Below are 19,212 nucleotides of genomic sequence, written 5' to 3' on the forward strand. Positions count from 1 at the left end.
ATTAGGCATAGGAAGAAGAGGACACGGGAGGACATGTTCTCTGAACTTATGGCCTGTTCCCAAGCCCAGGCAGCACAGCAGACCCAGTGGCGGGAGAAATTGACCCAAATGCAGCAAGCAAACATGGATCGGGAGGAGAGGTGGCGGCAGGAAGACCAGCAGGCGACTCAAACGCTGCTTGGACTACTGAGGGAGCAAACAGACACGCTCCGGCGCCTTGTGGATGTTCTGCAGGAACGGAGGCAGGAGGACAGAGCCCCGCTGCAGTCCATCTCTAACCGCCCTCCCCCGCCACCAAGTCCCATACCCACCTCACCCAAAGTGCAAAGAAGGAGAGGCGGCAGAGTCCCTGCTAACTCTCACTCCACCCCTGCAGAGAGCTCTAGTAGCAGAAGGCTCTCATTCCCCAAAACTTGAAAAGTTCTTTCCTTCCCGCCTGACACAAGCCCCCGTCCAAGTTTCACCTCCCAGTTCCATGTGTAGTTGATAATAAAAAATACGTTCATGTTAACTACTGTTTCAATCATGTTCTTTTGGAGGAGGAGGGGAAAGGGGGTTGGTAATTGGACAGGACAGTCACCTTTGGCAGGGTACATAGGCGGGGGCAGGCACAGCAGCAGGGCACATACACAGTGCAGTGATGCAGTGACTAGTTACCCTGGTTAGTCTGGGAGGTTGTTTTCATGTTATGTGGTGGGGGGTGGGTTGCTCTGTGACTTTGTGGCGGGGGAGGGCAGTTACAGATCTTAAGCGGCAGTCCTTATGCAGGATCACAGAGCCATGCAGCAGGGGATCTGTAATCGTCCTCCCCCTGCCACAAAGTCACATAGCCCCCCCATACACACAGTCCCGATCAGGAGGGGTGACAGGCTCCGTTGAAACAACCATCCCACCGCAGCGGAGCCCGTCAATCCTTGAGTTTAGAAGCTTCATTCGCGTCACTACACTACACCCGCTCCGCACCACAGTCTGCGTCCCAGTTTTAAAAAATTCCCGCGAAAACAGTATTAAAAAAAACGGTGTGCATTAACAAAGTAGAACTATTTTTATTTCGAAACGTGTGTTGGAAGGGGGTGAAGGGGGTATGTAACTGGGTAGGATAGTCAACATTAACTGGGTAAAGAAACGGGGGCAGGTTCAGCTTCTCTGTACACAAACTTAAAAGTCACAGGTTACCCTGCTCACTCAGGAACTTTGCTTTCAAAGCCTCCCGGATGCACAGCGCTTCCCGCAGGTCTCTTCTAATCGCCCGGCTGTCTGGCTGAGCGTAATCAGCAGCCAGGCTATTTTCATCAACCTCCCACCCCGCCATAAAGGTCTCCCCCTTGCTCTCACAGAGATTGTGGAGCACACAGCAAGCTGCTATAACAATGGGGATATTGGTTTCGCTGAGATCACAGCGAGTCAGTAAGCTTCTCCATCTCCCCTTGAGACGGCCAAAAGCACACTCCACCACCATTCTGCACTTGCTCAGCCGGTAGTTGAAGAGTTCTTTTTCAGTGTCCAGGGCGCCAGTATAGGGCTTCATGAGCCAGGGCATTAGCGGGTAGGCTGGGTCCCCGAGGATGACTATAGGCATCTGCACATCCCCAACAGTTATTTTGTGGTCCGGGAAGTAAATACCTTGTTGCAGCCGTCTAAACAGACCAGAGTTCCTGAAAACACGAGCGTCATGAACCTTGCCCGGCCATCCCACGTAGATGTTGGTAAAACGTCCCCTGTGGTCCACCAGTGCTTGCAGCACCATGGAAAAATAGCCCTTTCGGTTAATGTACTGGGTGGCTTGGTGGTCCGGTGCCAGAATAGGGATGTGAGTTCCATCTATGGCCCCACCGCAGTTTGGGAATCCCATCGCTGCGAAGCCATCTATGATCGCCTCCACGTTTCCCAGGGTCACTACCTTTGGCAGCAGTACATCAACGATTGCCTTGGCTACTTGCATCACAACAACCCCCACGGTAGATTTGCCCACCCCGAACTGGTTCGCGACTGACCGGTAGCTGTCTGGCGTTGCAAGCTTCCAGAGGGCTATGGCCACTCGCTTCTGTACACTCAGTGCAGCTCGCAACCGGGTGTCATTGCGCTTCAGGGCAGGGGACAGCAACTCACAAAGTTCCAGGAAAGTTCCCTTCCGCATGCGAAAGTTTCGCAGCCACTGGGATTCATCCCAGACCTGCAGCACTATGCGGTCCCACCACTCAGTGCTTGTTTCCCGTGCCCAGAATCGCCGTTCCACGGCATCAACATGACCCATTGCCATCGTGATGTCCTCGGCGCTGGGTCCCCTGCTTTCTGAGAGGTCTGTGCTACTCTCAGACTTCAGGACATCACCGCGGTGCCGTAGCCTCCTCGCCTGACTTTTCTGCATCTGCCTCAGGGAAAGGTGTATGATAAGCTGCGAGGCGTTGAGAGCGGCCACAACTGCAGCGATGGTCGCAGCGTGCTCCATGCTCGCAGTGCTGTGGCATCCGCGCTGTCAATGACTGGAAAAGTGCGCGAACTGATTTCCCGCCGGCGCTTTCAGGGAGGGAGGGCGGGAGTGATGGACGGATGACGACAGTTACCCAAAAGCACCCTCGACACATTTTGTTACCCAGAAGGCATTGCCGGCTACACCCAGAATTCCAATGGGCAGAGGGGACTGCGGGAACTGTGGGATAGCTGACCACAGTGCACTGCTTCGAATGTCGACGCTTTCACCGTTAGTGTGGACTCACAAAGTCGAATTACTGTCCTTAGTGTGGACACAGACGTTCGACTTTGCAATATCGATTCCAAAAATTCGATGCAAGTAAATTCGAACTACTCTCGTAGTGTAGACAAGGCCTAAGGTGCCACAAGTACTCCTGTTCTTTTTGCGGATACAGACTAACACGGCTACTCTGAAACCTAGGAATATTGAGAAGCTAAATCTGCTCTGGAAGGGGAGGAACACTGATAGTGACATGGCTGGAGAGTTGAGCCACAAAGAGGATGCTGTGGTTCCTGAGGCTGCAAGCAGATAGTAGAGAAAGACTGATGGTGTCTGAGCTGCGGACGGGAGGGGTGTCAGCCTCAGCTAATCCTCAGAGTACCATGAGGAGATGCCAGCCCAACGGTGAGCGATGCACCCTAGGACATCCTCCTTAGCAATTTGTCCATGTTTCCAATCTTTGTAGGATTCCTTTCTGACTTTCCTGTTGAAGCTCTGTGCTAACACTACTCTAAGGCTTGGAAGGGTGTCCTTGGACTGTAACAGTCTTCTTCAGTTCCTGCACAAAGGAAATCCTATCCTGGCCAGGTCCAAGGTCTGGAGAGCCCCTCTTCTCTGCTTTAAACCATGTACTTGCCTTAAAGGTGCTAGAGCAGGGATGTGAATTTCATCCGTTGCCAGTAGCCCAGGCCAATTTATCTGCCAATCTGGACCTGGGGAAAAAAGACGAGCAATTCAGTGCCTGATCTAGCAAACATTTACCCACATGCTCAACTCCACACACTCTAACTAGTCCTGTTGATGTCAGTGGGACTACTCCTAATGTGTAAAGATGTTCATATGCATTGGCGGGATTGAGCCCTAGTATCTTTTTCTCTTTAAAACAATAGCTAATGACACTTGAAAAAAACTTCCTGATAAAGAGATCAAAGATTATGGGTCAGATTCTCTGTCCCACCCTGGGTCCTTGGCATAAATCTCTAAGAGGAATGAATGACCAAAAATAGATTTATTTATCTTTTTAAATAATGTACTTGAAAAATAATGTGAAATTTAGAGAATAAATGTTATTCAACCAGCGTAGTGTGTAGACTTATTATTTTATTACATTATTATTAGTATATTTTTATATATATTATTTAATCATTATGTATTTGTATTACAGTAGTGCCTAGAGGCCAGCCCCCATTGGGCAAAAGACTATATACACCCAGAACAAAGAGACCATCAAAGATACCCTCCAGCAACACGATCTTTGCAAATTTAACAAAGTTAAAGAGCATTTTGCCATATTATTATACGGTCTGCCTCTGAGGTAGGTAACTTTTCCTTTTCAAAATAAATGTTGAGATCATTACTTGCCCTATGTGCCTCCTCAGGGGAATAAGGGGGTATATGGGGTGCCATTAGTCCCCTGGATGGGCTACCTATATACTGGTAACAGCATGGGAGGGGAGAGCAGTCTCCACAGGGCTGTGCAGGTGGGTGGGGAGTGGGTGGACAGGTATGGGAAGTGGGAGGAGCCTTGGCTCTACCTCCCTCACCATGGCAGCTATCATAATTAAGCCAATGTGGAGGAGGGAGAAATTAGCACCAGGTATAGGGCTGGCACAAATCACTTCCCCCCCTCAGAGGGAATCTTGGAGTCACAATATGGTCCATGGCTTACTCCTGGGACAACAAACTTTACCTATTACTCACACTTGTGGCAAAGTGAGAATTTATCTCACCATGAAAACTGGGACTGTTTGTCCATAATACCTTTTGTTTATCTGTTGTTTTTTTTTTTCCCCCTATCAGTGATACTCTCTCTCCTTTGTAAACTGACTGAGTCTTTTCCAGGCACTTATGTGCAGCTTAGTAAATTTCTTCCAGCAGCTCATTATCAGACTTATTATAAATCAATAATGATTAGAATGTCTATTAGTTTGCTCAGGTTATGACCAAGAGGCTTTAATTTAGATGCATACAAGATATAGCATAGTAGCAAAAAATTCCTTAGAAAATCCATTTCTCTGAATTTGCCTGGCAGGAATAATTGTCCATTCAAAATTATAAATATAGGAATGGAACTGCAGCTTCAGCTCTCTCCAGTTTTACATGGTACAGAAATAGCCCATGATATATGTGACCCAGAATGTGCATCCGTTATAAATGATATCTGTACTTAAGTGCTTTTAAAACCCGTACCATAGATCCAGGCGCACAAATGTACACCTCATCTTCATGTTTCTATAAACAGAACATATTGCTCCCATTAATGTAAATGAGAGTTTTACATACGTGGTGAGATTGAGCCCTAAATTATTTTCAGGCCTGTTCTTCTACTTTCAGAATTTTTTAGTCAACCTCCTAGTTTAAGGAGATTCTTGCAGATTCCAGATTTAAAATATGAAGAATCAATGGCTGGATATTAAGTTCTGAATAAACTATTCCTCTCCTTTATACTACAGTGTTAGAAAATCAAATTCTTTTTATATCCGCTAACAAGCCGATCTCAGATACCTGGAACAACACCAGTAATTCCGATGGAGGCAGGTCAACGTTGCCCATTGTTTTTAAGTTGTCGCTCTTGAAAAATAGCATGGCTTTGAAGTACAGATGAAATAAATAGTTAAAGGGAGTTAAACACTTCAGGGCAAAGTCACCCATGTAGATGAAAGCAGCAACTCCCACTGACTTCCGTCTCATTTAAACTCTGCAACTTTTGCCCTTTCCTGTAGCACACACAACATATTGTATTAAACAAAGAAGTCACTTATAAGACAGACTAAACACACAATGGATTTACACAGACTGGTGTAACTGAAAGGAGCAGGGGAAGACGGAGTGCTGTAGTTCCAGATTTTCAAGTGCTCAATACCACAACTGGGGCCAGATTTTCCAAAGGGCCCCAGGGTCCTTTGAGCTCTTCTTAAACTCTGGCCACTTATGTTGGTGCCTAAATGGGAGCCAAGCCAAGTTCTCTTAGAAATCCAACTCCAGCTGTGGATGCTGAGCTCTTCTGACAATGGTTTCATTTCTCTCTCTGCCCCCCCTCCACACAATGTATACTGCAGATCATTTAATTTAATTCCGAGCCATTCGGCTGAATATGTGCCGTTGTACTATTCACATACCATTCTGGTGACTCTCATAATTTGGCTAGTTGCAGTTCCTCTGAAACCCGAGAACGAAGCTCAGCATCCTCTTGCTAGTATTTAAATTCTAAGAAACAGTTTTTCTGTTCTTCTTTGAACTCTGCGGCTTTCAGCACCATGGATCACTCCCTCCTGCTTCACTTTCTCTGTGTTCAGGGCTTCTGTGATGATCTTGTCCGCTGGTTCTCCTCCTAAATGTTATATACTGTAATTAGAATAAAGAAAAAACAAACAATTGAATACATGATTGATTTATAGGAATGAGCGTTTGCCATGTTAGCTGGTGTTAAATCTGCTTGGAAAGGATTAAGTGGGTTCTGCTGACTCCTTGAGGCAAGGGATTTTTTACCCAACTTGGGTTAGGGAGTGGTCCTCCAAGGAGGAGGGGACCTTGGGTGTAGGCTGCACAGTCATGAGGGGAATCCTAGGAGTAGCCACACCTGGGGAGAAGGTTTGAGCTATTCGTTATTGTTCTTCTCCCCTTTGTCCCTTTCTGGTGAACCTCATGCCTCTTCCTCTACCCAGACACCATAACTCTCATTCTTGCTAGATGTCCTCTTCCCCCTCCCTTAGTACCAGCCACCCCGTCTTTGATTCCCAAATTTACCTGTCTCAATTTTGTTACCCCTCTGTGTAGCCTTGCATCTCAGACTGTCTCTCAATATCTGTTCTTGGATGCCCTGCAGCCATGTCAAACAGAGTCTGGCCAAACATCTGATTTTTTTTTTCTTCCTAATCACTTTCACTGTTTTTCCTTTTCTCCCTTATCATTGGCAAATCTGCACTCCTCCTCATTCAGAGGCTCAGAACAAGTCCTATGTACCGATCAGGTCCCCTTGTGTTCACTAGAGATGAGCAAAATACTTGTAGTGAAATCATAAATGGTGGAGGGCTTCTGCATTTCAATACACATTAGGAAATTGTCCTGTTTACATGAACTTTAGTGGTAAAATACAACCCCTTTCAGCAAAACTGAACTCATTTTGGGGGGAAATTACTGTGACTGCTTGAATCTATGCAATATCCCTATTACACCTGTTTTCACAGCCCCGTGACAGTTATGGTGATATTGCAGAGACATACTCTTTTTATGGTATTCAAAAATGGGCATAATGAAAATGCAGGAGTATTTCATTTAATGTGTCCTAAAAAAGTTAGGTCATCTCAGAAACCTAGTTCACACCTATCTGCGTGGCTGTAATGTGTTGGAACTGGAGTATGAGCAGAGCAACCGAAACAAGGGTGCTCACTCAACCACCTCTGCTTTTGGTGGCAGAACATCTCCTGGGTTGAAGACCAAAAGACATGGGTTACACCTACAGAAGAGGAAAGTAACTGGAGGAAATTCTATTAAGTCTTAAAATGTTCAAGTACAGTTTTACTTAAATAGGCTCAGAGCTCTCTCAGGACTTTCAGTGCTAGTCTGCTAATGTCAGCTGAGATGGTTAAGCATTTGTGAACTCTGATGAGAAAGCTGATGTGTGGTGGAGAGAAGGTGATATCCCGGAGCACTCTTTCCACAAAGGCTAAGACCACTCACAGGAAGTCCGACTTTAGCTAGTCACATTCAATCAGCTTATAGTAACAGTGACTCAGGTTCCAATGAAGTTTCATACCTGTTCCTGTTACATGGTACAAACTACTCCTCACTGCCTGCAGCAGTTTATATAGTGAATACAGTACTCTGCCATTCTGCATGCTGGGAAAACGAATACTTTCAGTAGGAGTTTTGTCTGGGTACATTGTTCAGGACATGAGTGGAGAAATAAGTAAGGGTGGGTGTGAAGAATAAAGCGTGCATCATATTGAGCTGGGTCCATGCTGAATTGTGACAGAAATATATTATGCTCACAAAAAGAATGTGGGGGGGGGGATAAAATATCCAGCACTATCAGATAGTTAACTTTACTAAAGGTGCGCCCTGAAGGGCAGCGCACTTCAGAGACATGATGCCTAATGTGCTTACTTACCAAGATGGATGCTCTACATAGAACATCACCTAGTGTGGGAAGCAGTTAATTGCAATAAATTTTACTTACACTACATCACCATCTGGTGGCTACAGCGAGCACTCCACTGGAGCCAGTCACACTTTCTTACTCAGATTGCTGGAAAAAAAATTCAGCTCCAGCTCTCACATCAAGTACTATTCAGAGTGGTGATTTCAGCTCAGGAAACCACTGATGTATGTGTGTACACATATACAAAATATGTCCCGAGAAGCGTTAAGTAGATGTTTTGAGACAAACCAGAAACCAGACCTAGTTAAACTCTTATAAGGTTCATGGGAACCTCTTATTCAAGCTTATGGATGTGAGGGGGAGGTTCCTGTGAACCTAAGATGATCTGGGCTTGTCCAGAGCTGACCCATGACTACCTCTGCAAATCAACACAACTTTCCCAACACCCACGCTGCACCGCCCCGCCGTGCATGACTCCCTCTCCCATCAGATTTCATCTATCTACCCTGATATCAAAACCAGACTTTGGTAGAATGGCATGGTGGGGTTGCTGCTTCCTAAGAGCAGCAAGTTTCTCAGGATGGGAGGCTGTGCTGCCTTGCAGCAGTGGAGCAGGCCTGGTTCTTTCCCCCGTTGCTTCTGACTCAATTAGTTTAAGGCCCTAGCTAGGGACAACTAAGTTGAATTCCAGCCCACGCTGGTAGTGACTACAAGTCATTTCCTGGGTTTCCCTTCAGTGCCACGTATAGAACTCTGGCCTCAGGGAGACAAAGGCAGCAGCCGAAAGAGGAAACTTACCCAAGATGGGGAAGAGGCAAGCCTGACATGCTTTGAGAGAAGGATGGGAGGTGGGAGCAGCAGCATTCCTGCAGACAGTAGAAGAGGTGAGCAGTAGGGCTGGTCAGAAAAAAGGGGGAGTATATCTGAGAGAAAATTTCAAAATGAATTTTTTTTCAACTCTTTAAGATTCAATTTTCGTTACAAATACCTCTGCTTTCTTTCACTTTTTAACTGGCCCCCTCCCCACCTCTCACACGCACACACACAAAGGCACACACGCAAAAAGGATATGGGGAGAATAAAAAAGTGAGAGTAAGTGTTTTCTCTTTCTCTCCCTCTCTCCCCCACCCCCCACAGCACCTTACTCAAGTAGAAAAAAGTTTTTTTAAAAGGTGAAAGTGGGCTTTTTCCCACCCAAATATCATGACATTTTTCTTTTCTTTTTTAATGACCCAAATGAAAATTTTTGTTTCGGTCAAAAAGTCTTTTTCTGCTGACTAAAAGTTTGGATGGGAATTTTTTGACTACTACATATGAGCAGGATACCTAACTCCCCCAGAAGATATGAACTAGGAGAGGTTTCAGAGCTTTCCTCTCCCCTCATAAGATCACTTAGGCTGAGTGGTGTGCTCTGTTTGCATTCTCTGGGGGGTGGGGAATAGCCTGTGGGAGGGTGGGGAGGGAAGTCATTAAATCTGAGGGCAGGTCTTCACTACGGGGGGGGGTGGGGTCGATTTAAGATACGCAAATTCAGCTACGCGAATAGCGTAGCTGAATTCGACCTATCGGAGCTGACTTACCCCGCTGTGAGGATGGCGGCAAAATCGACCTCCGTGGCTCCCCATCGACAGCGCTTACTCCCACCGCCGCTGGTGGAGTAAGAGCGTCGATTCGGGGATCGATTGTCGCATCCCGACGAGACGCGATAATTCGATCCCCGAGAGATCGATTTCTACCCGCCCATTCAGGCGGGTAGTGTAGACCTAGCCTCAGTTTGTGCCTGGAACTGGCCAATTGTGCGGGGGGGAGAGGGGGAGGTTGGGTTGGACCAACTTGAATTAGCCTTTCTGTGCTCACAAGCACCTGAAAGTGAAGGGCTGTGAACCTCTGCAAATCTAAGCTACATGGCTTCGTTTGCAAAACCCAGGCAAAATAAAAGCAACACGATTTAGGCAGCCTGAGCTGTAGCTCTCCTTTGTGTGACCTCAGTTAAAATGGCCTGAATGCAGGGATGGAGACCCAGCACTGAAGTGGCTAATACACTTTAGTTTATAGTTGTGTGAGTTGCAGTGTAATCAGTTGTGTATATTTCTGTACGATTGTGTATCTGAGATGGAATATGATTCTGCCGCTCATTATGCAGGCTCAGATCACTGCTCTGCACGCATTTCATTTTATTTTGACACATTGCAGCCATTTTTTTAAAGGGCTATTGGCTTTCCTAATAGCAACCAACCTACATTGTAACTGAGTCGGATGTGCATTGCAGTATTGACTTTTGCTTGATTTACATGGTTTTTGCCCTCCTTCGTAGACCAGATGATAAAATGAGATCCTTGAAAAGGAGACAGATTGGAGTAGCTTACATAAAGGAGCATTAGAAACTGACTAGGTAATTTTTGAATGTATTGCCAAGGACCAGGGCAACTAACTCCTCTCCTGGAGTATGGCTATATAGATATACCCTCTCTTAATTATGCTAAATATTTTGTCACTGTGACTGTCTTCAAAGTGCACAGTATGGATCCGCACAAAACACACGTCATGCTTCTGGCGAGCAGGACACAACTGAACACTCACAGACCAGTTATTAAATAACCGGTGGTAAGAACAGGCTGGCATGTCATCAGACACCACCGTCCCCTGATTTACAGGAATAAGCAGTGACAAGAGACCTTGCTGTTTTTCCAAAACTGCTGGAACTTTCTTCAGAAGTTTTGGGTTTCACAAAACTGTTTCCTCCTTTAATTTAAACAATTTTTCCCCAAGGAAAATGTAATTTAAGAAAAGAAAGGCAACTTCTGGCTTTTCAACTGAGAGCAGAGCTGGATGTGGGTGTGTAGCTATGGCAGTTGATCCAAAGCACGTCAACACTTTCTGCCTGAGCAGTCCAAAAGCTCGACCGCTCAGAGATCTGTGTGAAGTGCAAGAACAACAAATAACTTTGGAGTAGGTTCTGCATTTGGCAAAATTGAGTTTTCCCACCCTTAGTGACATTTCCTGCTTTAATGTTGTATTTGCTCTAGCAACTTAAGCACCTCAGCCAAGAAATGACTGGTCACTTAATAGACCAAAAAAAGAGATGGCTGGTCTCCAATTTTTTAAGTTATTGGTACAGAATGCAGCTTCCTACACTAACACACACATCCCATAGTAGTACAGCTAATGTCTCCAATTTCCTTTTAGTGCTTAGGTAGTGATGGCTGTTTGACATGTTTTATTCAATTAATTTGGTTGTCTTGGTCCAGTTCCCAAGGGACAAATGCCCATATCTCCAAACACTGGCACACTGGTTGGCAGTTTTAGCATGGAGGCCAAGGACTAAACATGTATGGAACAGAACTACCCTGTATGAGCTAGAGGCGGTCCCTTGCAGATCAGGGTTAGAAACATTGGAAGGACACACTGGGGATGCTTGTACAGAGACTGCTTGTTCTGTGGCTTAGTAGAGGACTCTGGTCTTCAGAGCTGTCAGTAGAGCACCTTTCATGATTACTAAATTCATGCGAAGGGAAAGTATGGATGGTTTTCAGTATGGCTGGACAGCATGCTGACTTCTCTACGTTGGGGGGGGGGCGGAAAGGTAATAGTGAGTGACTAAAATAGCATCTTCCAGTAGTTTTAATCATTAACGAGTGGAAACTGTTTCTAATGCTCCAAGATTTAGAGTTTCTTATTACAACGTATCAGTTAATGTGGAAAAGCAGATAAGGAGACCAATATCTGAGGGACCTTAACAATCTCCCCCACCTCATCAGGACATATTGATTTGGCTGATGATCTTCTGTCTCCTTCTACACACAAAAAGGCCTAAGCACAATAAATCACATAAAATATTCACAGGGAGTCAGTCTAGAAGGAAAGAAGAAATCTAAAATCATATTTCTAGCTGCCAGTAAATTTCCAATAAGAATGCAAGGGCTTTTTACAGTAATAGAGGTATCTTTAGAGCTCTAGAGATACCTATAGAGCACAAATGGCTCTGCACAAATGGCTTTGTTACCTGAGAGAGAGAGCATCCCTCTCATACCATACTTACCACAGTTGCAATTGGTGGAGGTAGGTACCAATAACAGAGCTCCCTCATTTGACATGAGAAGAGGCCCCTGCCAGTGCATTCTCTGTGTATCCCTCTCAATTTTAGAACTCACTTTCCACCTTGATCAGCCTGAGTATGAATTGGTTCTTTCACATTCCAGTCATACTGCAAAGCACATCTTTCCTCCTACGAATCTGGGGAGAGGAAGAGCTGGGAGGTCAAGATGTTCTATTATGATCACTTGCAGGGCCTGTGCTAATGTTGGGCTAAACATCCCAAAAATCCCAAAAAGCCGGACATGTCCAGGAAAATAGGGAGGTAGGGCGCGGCGGTGCGGGGCCGGAGGCCGGCGTGGTGCTCGGCAGGGGCTGGGGCCGGGGATGCGGGGCTGGCGCGGTGCTGGGCCGTCCCGGGGGCCGGGCCGGGGGTGCGGGCACTTGGCTGGGGGCCAGGACCAGGGCCGGGGCCGGGGCCGGGACCAGAGTCGGCGCGGTGCTCAGCCGGGGCTGGGGCCGGGGGCACGAGCGCTCGGCCGGGGGCACGGGCACTCGGCCGGGGGCGCAGGCACTCAGCCGGGGGCCGGGGCCGGCGTGGTGCTCGGCCGGGGCCGGGGACGTGGGCACTTGGCTGGGGGCTGGGACCAGAGTCGGCGTGGTGCTGGGCCGGGGGCCGGGCCGGAAGCGCGGGCACTTGGCTGGGGGCCGGCGCGGTGCTCAGCCGGGGGCGCGGGCACATGCCCGGGGGCCGGGGCCCCAGCCAGGCAGGAGACACCGGGGCCAGAGCCTCTTGGCCTGGGCCAGCCGGCCGCCAAAGGGAGCCGCTCGGCCAGGGGGGCCGGACTGAGCCACACCGCACCCCACCCCAGCTTACCTGCTGCCTCCCTGTTTCAGGCTTCCCGCGAACATTTGATTCGCGGGAAGCAGGGGAGGGGCAGGAGCAGGGGGCGGAGCGTTCAGGGGAGAGGGCAGAGTTGGGGCGGGGCTGGGGGCAGGGAAGGGGCGGAGTTGGGGTGGAGTTGGGGCGGGGCCGGGGCCCAATGGAGTGTCCTCCTTTTTAAAAATTAAAATATGGTAACCCTAGACTATAAGAGATGAACTGTAAAACTTTACCTTGCAGATACTCAAGATCAGTGGAAATCTCTGAGTCTTTAGCAAAGATAAACAGGAGTACTTGTGGCACCTTAGAGACTAACAAATTTATTAGAGCATAAGCTTTCGTGGACTACAGCCCACTTCTTCGGATGCATATAACAAAGATGCCTCTGATGAAGTGGGCATTCACCCACAAAAGCTTATGATTCAATATATCTGTTAGTCTTTAAGGTGCCACGGGACTCTTTGTTGCTTTTAGCAAAGATGAGTGACCAATTCTAACTACAAGAAAGGCTCATGGCATTTCCAGTCCATTCAGAAGTATGAAATATTAAAACTCCCATCAGCTTTACCTAGTAAGTATTCCAGCCTAGTGATTTAGACCTGTGAAATTCAGAAAAGCATCAGGACTTTGGGGTGCTTATGTGAACTGAATCAATCTATGAACATTTTGAGGTTTGTGCACCTCTGGAAGGTAGAGTAAGAAATTAAGTAAAATAGTAGACTTTGCTGACATCTCTGCTAATGGTCACCTGTTGATCTTGGTATCCAGAGTTCCTCCATGTTAGTTGCATTTAATTCTGCAGACATCTCTTATAATGGCCAGAAAAATATGAGTCACATTGGTGGTTCTTATGAACAATTTCCCAGTATAATAAAAACTATAGTTTACTGAGTCATAATAACAAGAATAAACCTGTGCCTCTGGGAATTTCACCAATTGTAAAGCTAAATTTGACTTCCAATGCTTTGCAGAGAATTTCTTGGAGGCATTCTTTTGGTAAATATTCTTTGTTCAAAGCTGACTAATGTGTATACAAATATCTTTTAATACAATGCTTAATATACCAGTGACTGAACTGACCCAAAATAATGGACAGTATTTCATGTGACCTTTGGGAAATCAAAACAAAAGGATCACAGAATTTAGCTTGATTATGTAAACATTAGACTAAGAGAAAAATGGTCTATTGTAAAGACACAATACAGAGAAACGTGCTCTCAGAAGTGATTAGTTCTAGACTCTAGTGAATTGGGGGGGAAAACATATCTGATGAATTAAATTGTCTGTTTTAGTTTAAAACAGATTGCAAGCAATAAGGCACAAGAAGACTTGTTGGGGAGGGAAATTGTGATCATACAATTAAAAAACATCATTCTAGATATGTATGAGAGCGCTCAGTTATGGTTGTGCAGGCAACCTGGATATTGTCATTTTGCAAATGCATTTAATTTCCTATGTATAATAATAGAAAACAAAACCATATTACTTTGTTCCAAAACCATCATCCTAAAGTCTTCAGTCCCTTAGTGCAACATGTTCTAAATATATCTGAATCACAAATAGGGTATGTCTATATTTGAGTTGGGAGGTGTGATTCCCAGCTTACATAGACTTACCCGTGCTAGCTCTGCTCGAGTTAGCACCTAAAAATAGCAGCGTGTCCATGGCAGCAACGGCAGAGGCTAGGGCTAGCCACTCAAATACATATCCCAGGGATCTGGTAGGATTGTACTCAGGGTGTCTATCCCAAGCAACCGCCATGCCACTGCAGACACACTGCTATTTTTAAGCACTATCTCAAACAAAGCTAGCACTGGTATGTCTATGCTGATCTGGGAATCGCATCTCCTAGCTCAAATGTTGATTTACCCATACATGGTTTGAATGAGACATATATAATATATGATTCTCCTATAGCCAGAAAGGAATATTTACTTGCTGTTCATATAGTGATGTATCTAAGGAGCTAAGACAATTACATTTACAAATGAAAGAAGTCTTCATTAAGTGTAGATTATGTATGAGGTATGGTTTAGAAGAGCAGTTTTGTAAAATAGCAATTGCTTTCTGTCGAGAATTTCATTAATATGGCCATTCAGTTCTAATCTTTCAAATTCAAGTGTCCTACACTGGAACAATCTTTCATGTCATTTATTAAGTTGACCACTCAGTTTGTGTCATATTCACTCATTTCAAACAATTAACTTTGTTTTCATTTTTCTAAGTTTGGTTTATATTAGATATGCACAAGTTTAATTATTATTTCTTGGCCATCAATGAAGATAGGATTAATAATATCTAAATCTCCCCCATTCCATATGTTGCCTATGTTTATTCCTAGAAGACCTACTGAAGAGGAAAGAGTTTTGAGGTGTTGGTTTTGTCCCAGAAGCATTTGTGGTTTTGAGCCATCACGTTGTGAAAGTAGGGATACTCCCACAAACGGTGTTGTTGTTTTGGGGACAGTACGTGATATTCAGGGAAGTTTTGATGGTAACTCTGGCCATATCTTATTGCCAACTGTATGAGAGTGACATCTGTGAGCAAGAAACACAAAATTCAACATATTTATTTCTTTAGGTGGGGGAATAATAAATGTAGATTAATTTATGGTAATCAGAAGACAAGTATGTAATTGATGATGATGTAGGTGCAATGCAGATGAGGAGAGAGAATCAGATTGGCAAACTGCAATGTTAATGGAATATCCGTTAGACCCACCCAATTTACTGTAAAATAGGAAAATATTTGATTAATAGCGGCTGTTGTAAGGTTTGTTTTGTGCACATTTTATTCCTTATTTCCCATTTTACTCTGCAGTTCTCTCTCTCACACACTCTCATTTCCCCCTGTCTGTTATGTCTAAAATAATTCTACTTAAGGGCTTAATTCATGCAGTCCTCTCCACTATTTCCCTGTCAATGGCTCTGCTACAATCAATGTTTTGGTCTTCAGTACATTTCCTTTTCTCCTTCCCATCTCCTTGTCTTTCTCGGGGCTTGTCTACATGATGCATTAGTCTGCACTAGAGGGATATAAATTCTGGTGGGCACGTGTGGGTTGCGCACTAACTGGCCGATTATGGAGCACACCATCATGCACTGAAAGTTCTCTAGAGTGAGTTAATGTAGTACAGTTTGAAACAGGACCACATTAACACACACCAGGGAACTTTTGGTGCATGTCAGCAGAGTCTATACAGGTCAGTTAGTGCGTAACCTGTCAGTGCACACTAGAATTTACCCCCCTCCCATGGACTAACGCACCATAAGACAAGATCAGGGTCAAATTGATCCCCATATGTGGGGTCAGGAAGGAATTTTTTCCCCAGGTCAGATTGGCAGTGACATTGGGGGAGTGTGTGTAGGTTTGTTTCGTTTTTTGCTTTTCTCTGCAACTGGGTGTCTGGGTTACTTGTTGGGATTATCTGAGTATATTTTACCTAGTCAGTCCCCTGCCATTGGGTCTGTGACGTACGGGAAGTCAGGCTAGATGATTTGGTGGTCTCCTCTGGTCTTAAACTCTATGACATCACTTTAGCAGTAATTGGGTTTTGCTGGAAGACCATAGAATGGAAAACATGTGAAAAACCAGAGCAGACCAAATAGAAAAATATTTAGAATTGAGACTAGAAAATCTTTTTTTTTTATTTGTCTCCTGATAATGGCCTATGAGACAAAGTTTCAAAAGCAAAGGCATCAGGCTTGCACAATAAGCAATTAGAGGCTATTCTGGGGAAATAGTTGCATTTTTTTAAAAGACAAATTTTAATGGGAGAGAAACTGTCTCTGGTTCTGGCTATTTATAGACCAATGAGTCTTGCTGCTATAATGTAATCATTAAGTCATTTACTACTGGTAATTTGGATTCTCATTTTCTTTTTCAAAGACTGAATATAAAAAATTGTACAGCTGTGTCTAGCTGTTGCTCAGAACTGTTAAGAATAATATGATAATGCAATCCTCTATTCAACTAACAGTGTGATTGACAGAGGACACCTAGTGGTGGAACAGCTGACATAGTAAAATTGTATTTGACAGAGACTAAGGGTAAAATTTTCAACATCAAATAAGTCACTAAGAGGAGCCTAAGTCCCACTGGCTGTCAATAGGACTTAGGCTCAGTGACTTACATGTTTTTGAAAATGGAACTTAGGATGTTAAGTCACTGAGGCACTTTTTGAAAATTTTACACTAACTAGTTATTTTCTCTGTGATGTGACAGAAGAAATGTTGGGTGGGAAAAAAGCTTGGTGGAAAGACTTCAGTGAGGTCATCCCATCTGAAGGACGTTTGTCAGAGACATGGAAGACGTTCAAACCATGTTTGGAATATATAGTTTACTACTCGTGGCAGTGATGCAGCGCCTAAAGCTCTGGACCATCCTTCCCTTCAGAATATCAAAGCTGTCGAACAATTTAGACTCCCAGTTCCCAACTGGGGATCCAAATCCCTTAGGTGACTTTAAAAATCTGAGCCTTGAAGTAGATGGCTGTAATTGAGATATGTAAACAGCTCTAAAAGATGGCTGCTGCCTCATAACCCACCCTCTCCCACGTTGGGGCCTGCCCTCGTATCCTACAGTGTTTTTATGCCACTCCCTCCATCGGAGATTTGAAACAGATGGAAGATTCCCAGTCCACTTGTAAGTCCTTTTAATTCAATACTAGGAGGATGTCAACAGTCTATTTCCCATCCCTTTACAGCCTGGCTGGAAAGAGTGTTCCTTTCCACTGCTTGGCTGATGTACAGCCTGAGACAGCATGGCTCAGGCAAGCTGAAGCGGGACCAGGGAGCTCCATACAAGATCTCCATGGAGAGGTGGAAACACAGCACCACAGGGAGCTTACAAGACTAACTCCTAGAGGGGAAAGCTTCCTGGTTGCTTTTCCAGCATTGTATCCAAGCACTTGGACACGCAAAAAGCATATAATTAAATGAAAAGTTTAAAGGCTAACATGGAATGCTTGATCACCAATGGTAAGGTCAAAGAGGAAGACCCATCTGGCAGGAACTTGAAGAGGGTCAGGTCTTTTTTCCTGATCGCACTTGATAGCTTTCTACTACCCCAGGTAATTGTGATATGAGATGCCCCACATGAGTGCTGGATGTGGTAGAAGGAGAACAATCCCTAAGAGGTGAAATGTATGTAGGTATGACATTGCAGCTCCTTTTGTCTACCGCACCTTTAAACATGGCAGCAGTCTCTCCACAGGTAGAGTGTTGCTGTCATGTTCTCACAGCTCAGTACAGATATCGCTTTTCTTCTGTTTTGCTGTTCTCTCTTCATCTAAATGTAAGTACTTTTAGAATGAGTGCATTTGTTTACTTTTTGTGTCTGGGGAAACATAACCATAGGAAAGACATTGTTATGGGCACAACCATAAAATCGTGAAGAGTGTTACAGGGTGCCTAGACAGTATCCCAAAGCATGAACCAAATAGGATCAGCCCCATTCAGCCTTCCACTCCATATAGTTACCATAAGGAATGTACTTTTTTTGGCAGATAGTCTAACGCTAGTTGAGGCAAAGCTTCCAGAACAGTAGAAAATGAGTTATTTCTCTAGAGGAAGCATTGTTTCTCAACTGTCAGTAGGTGGAAAATCAGAACAGACTAAAGTAGAGAAACTATAACATCAAAGAATTTGCAGGTGAAAACTATACATGATAATTGGAATGTAATTATCTTCAGTTAGCAACTGAGTAACAGGTGTTCTGAGCTTATAAAACAAGGCAGGAGCGGGGGTGGATTTTTTGTGTGTCCTTAATGTAGCAGTAACAGCCTTCTGACTGTACTGAAAAAATATAAGGGCTGTCTATGTTAGTTAGCATTCTATTTTAATTTAATCCAAGGATTTTTCTTGTAGGAAAGGGCAGGGAAAGCTAAGTGGTGGTAACATCTGTGACTGGAGAAATTACTTTTTTTTTTTCCCCTTGAAGTGAATTAACTGGACTGAAGTGCACTCTTTGAAATCACTTCTGTCTAGGGTGACCAGATCTCCCAAGTCAAATATTGGGACGTGGGGGAGGGAGGGGCAAAAACAAACAAAAAAAAACCCCTTCCTCCACAAGCACTGTAGGGAGGCCTGGGAGACACAGGGAAGCATGGGGCCAGGGTGAGTGAGAGTCCGGCCTGGCCCCGAGTGCAGGCAGGACTCAGTCGGGCGGTAGGGAGAGTAGGGGGGGCGGCCCGTGGGGCCAGGCAGCGGCTGTTCTCCCCCACGGGCAGCGGGACTCGGGAGCAGCCGCTGCTGCAGCTCCCACTGCTGCGGGGGGAGGAAGCGGCTGATGGCCAAGCTCAGCGGCTGCGGCTCTGGCACCCGGGCCCGAACCCCCCGAGCCTGGGCCTGTTGCGGGAACCCAGCAGCACGCACGCTGCGCCCAGCCCCTGGCCAGTCGCGTCTGGCCTGCTGCCCAGCTGGTGCTATCCTGCGGCAGCCCCGGAGTGGGGGCAGCAGGCCCCAACCCCCCTGTCCTGCTCGGGTCCTGCAGGGGAACGAACGG

Source organism: Trachemys scripta, chromosome 5 (genome assembly GCF_013100865.1).
Source record: "Trachemys scripta elegans isolate TJP31775 chromosome 5, CAS_Tse_1.0, whole genome shotgun sequence".
Classification (NCBI taxonomy): Eukaryota; Metazoa; Chordata; order Testudines; family Emydidae; genus Trachemys; species Trachemys scripta.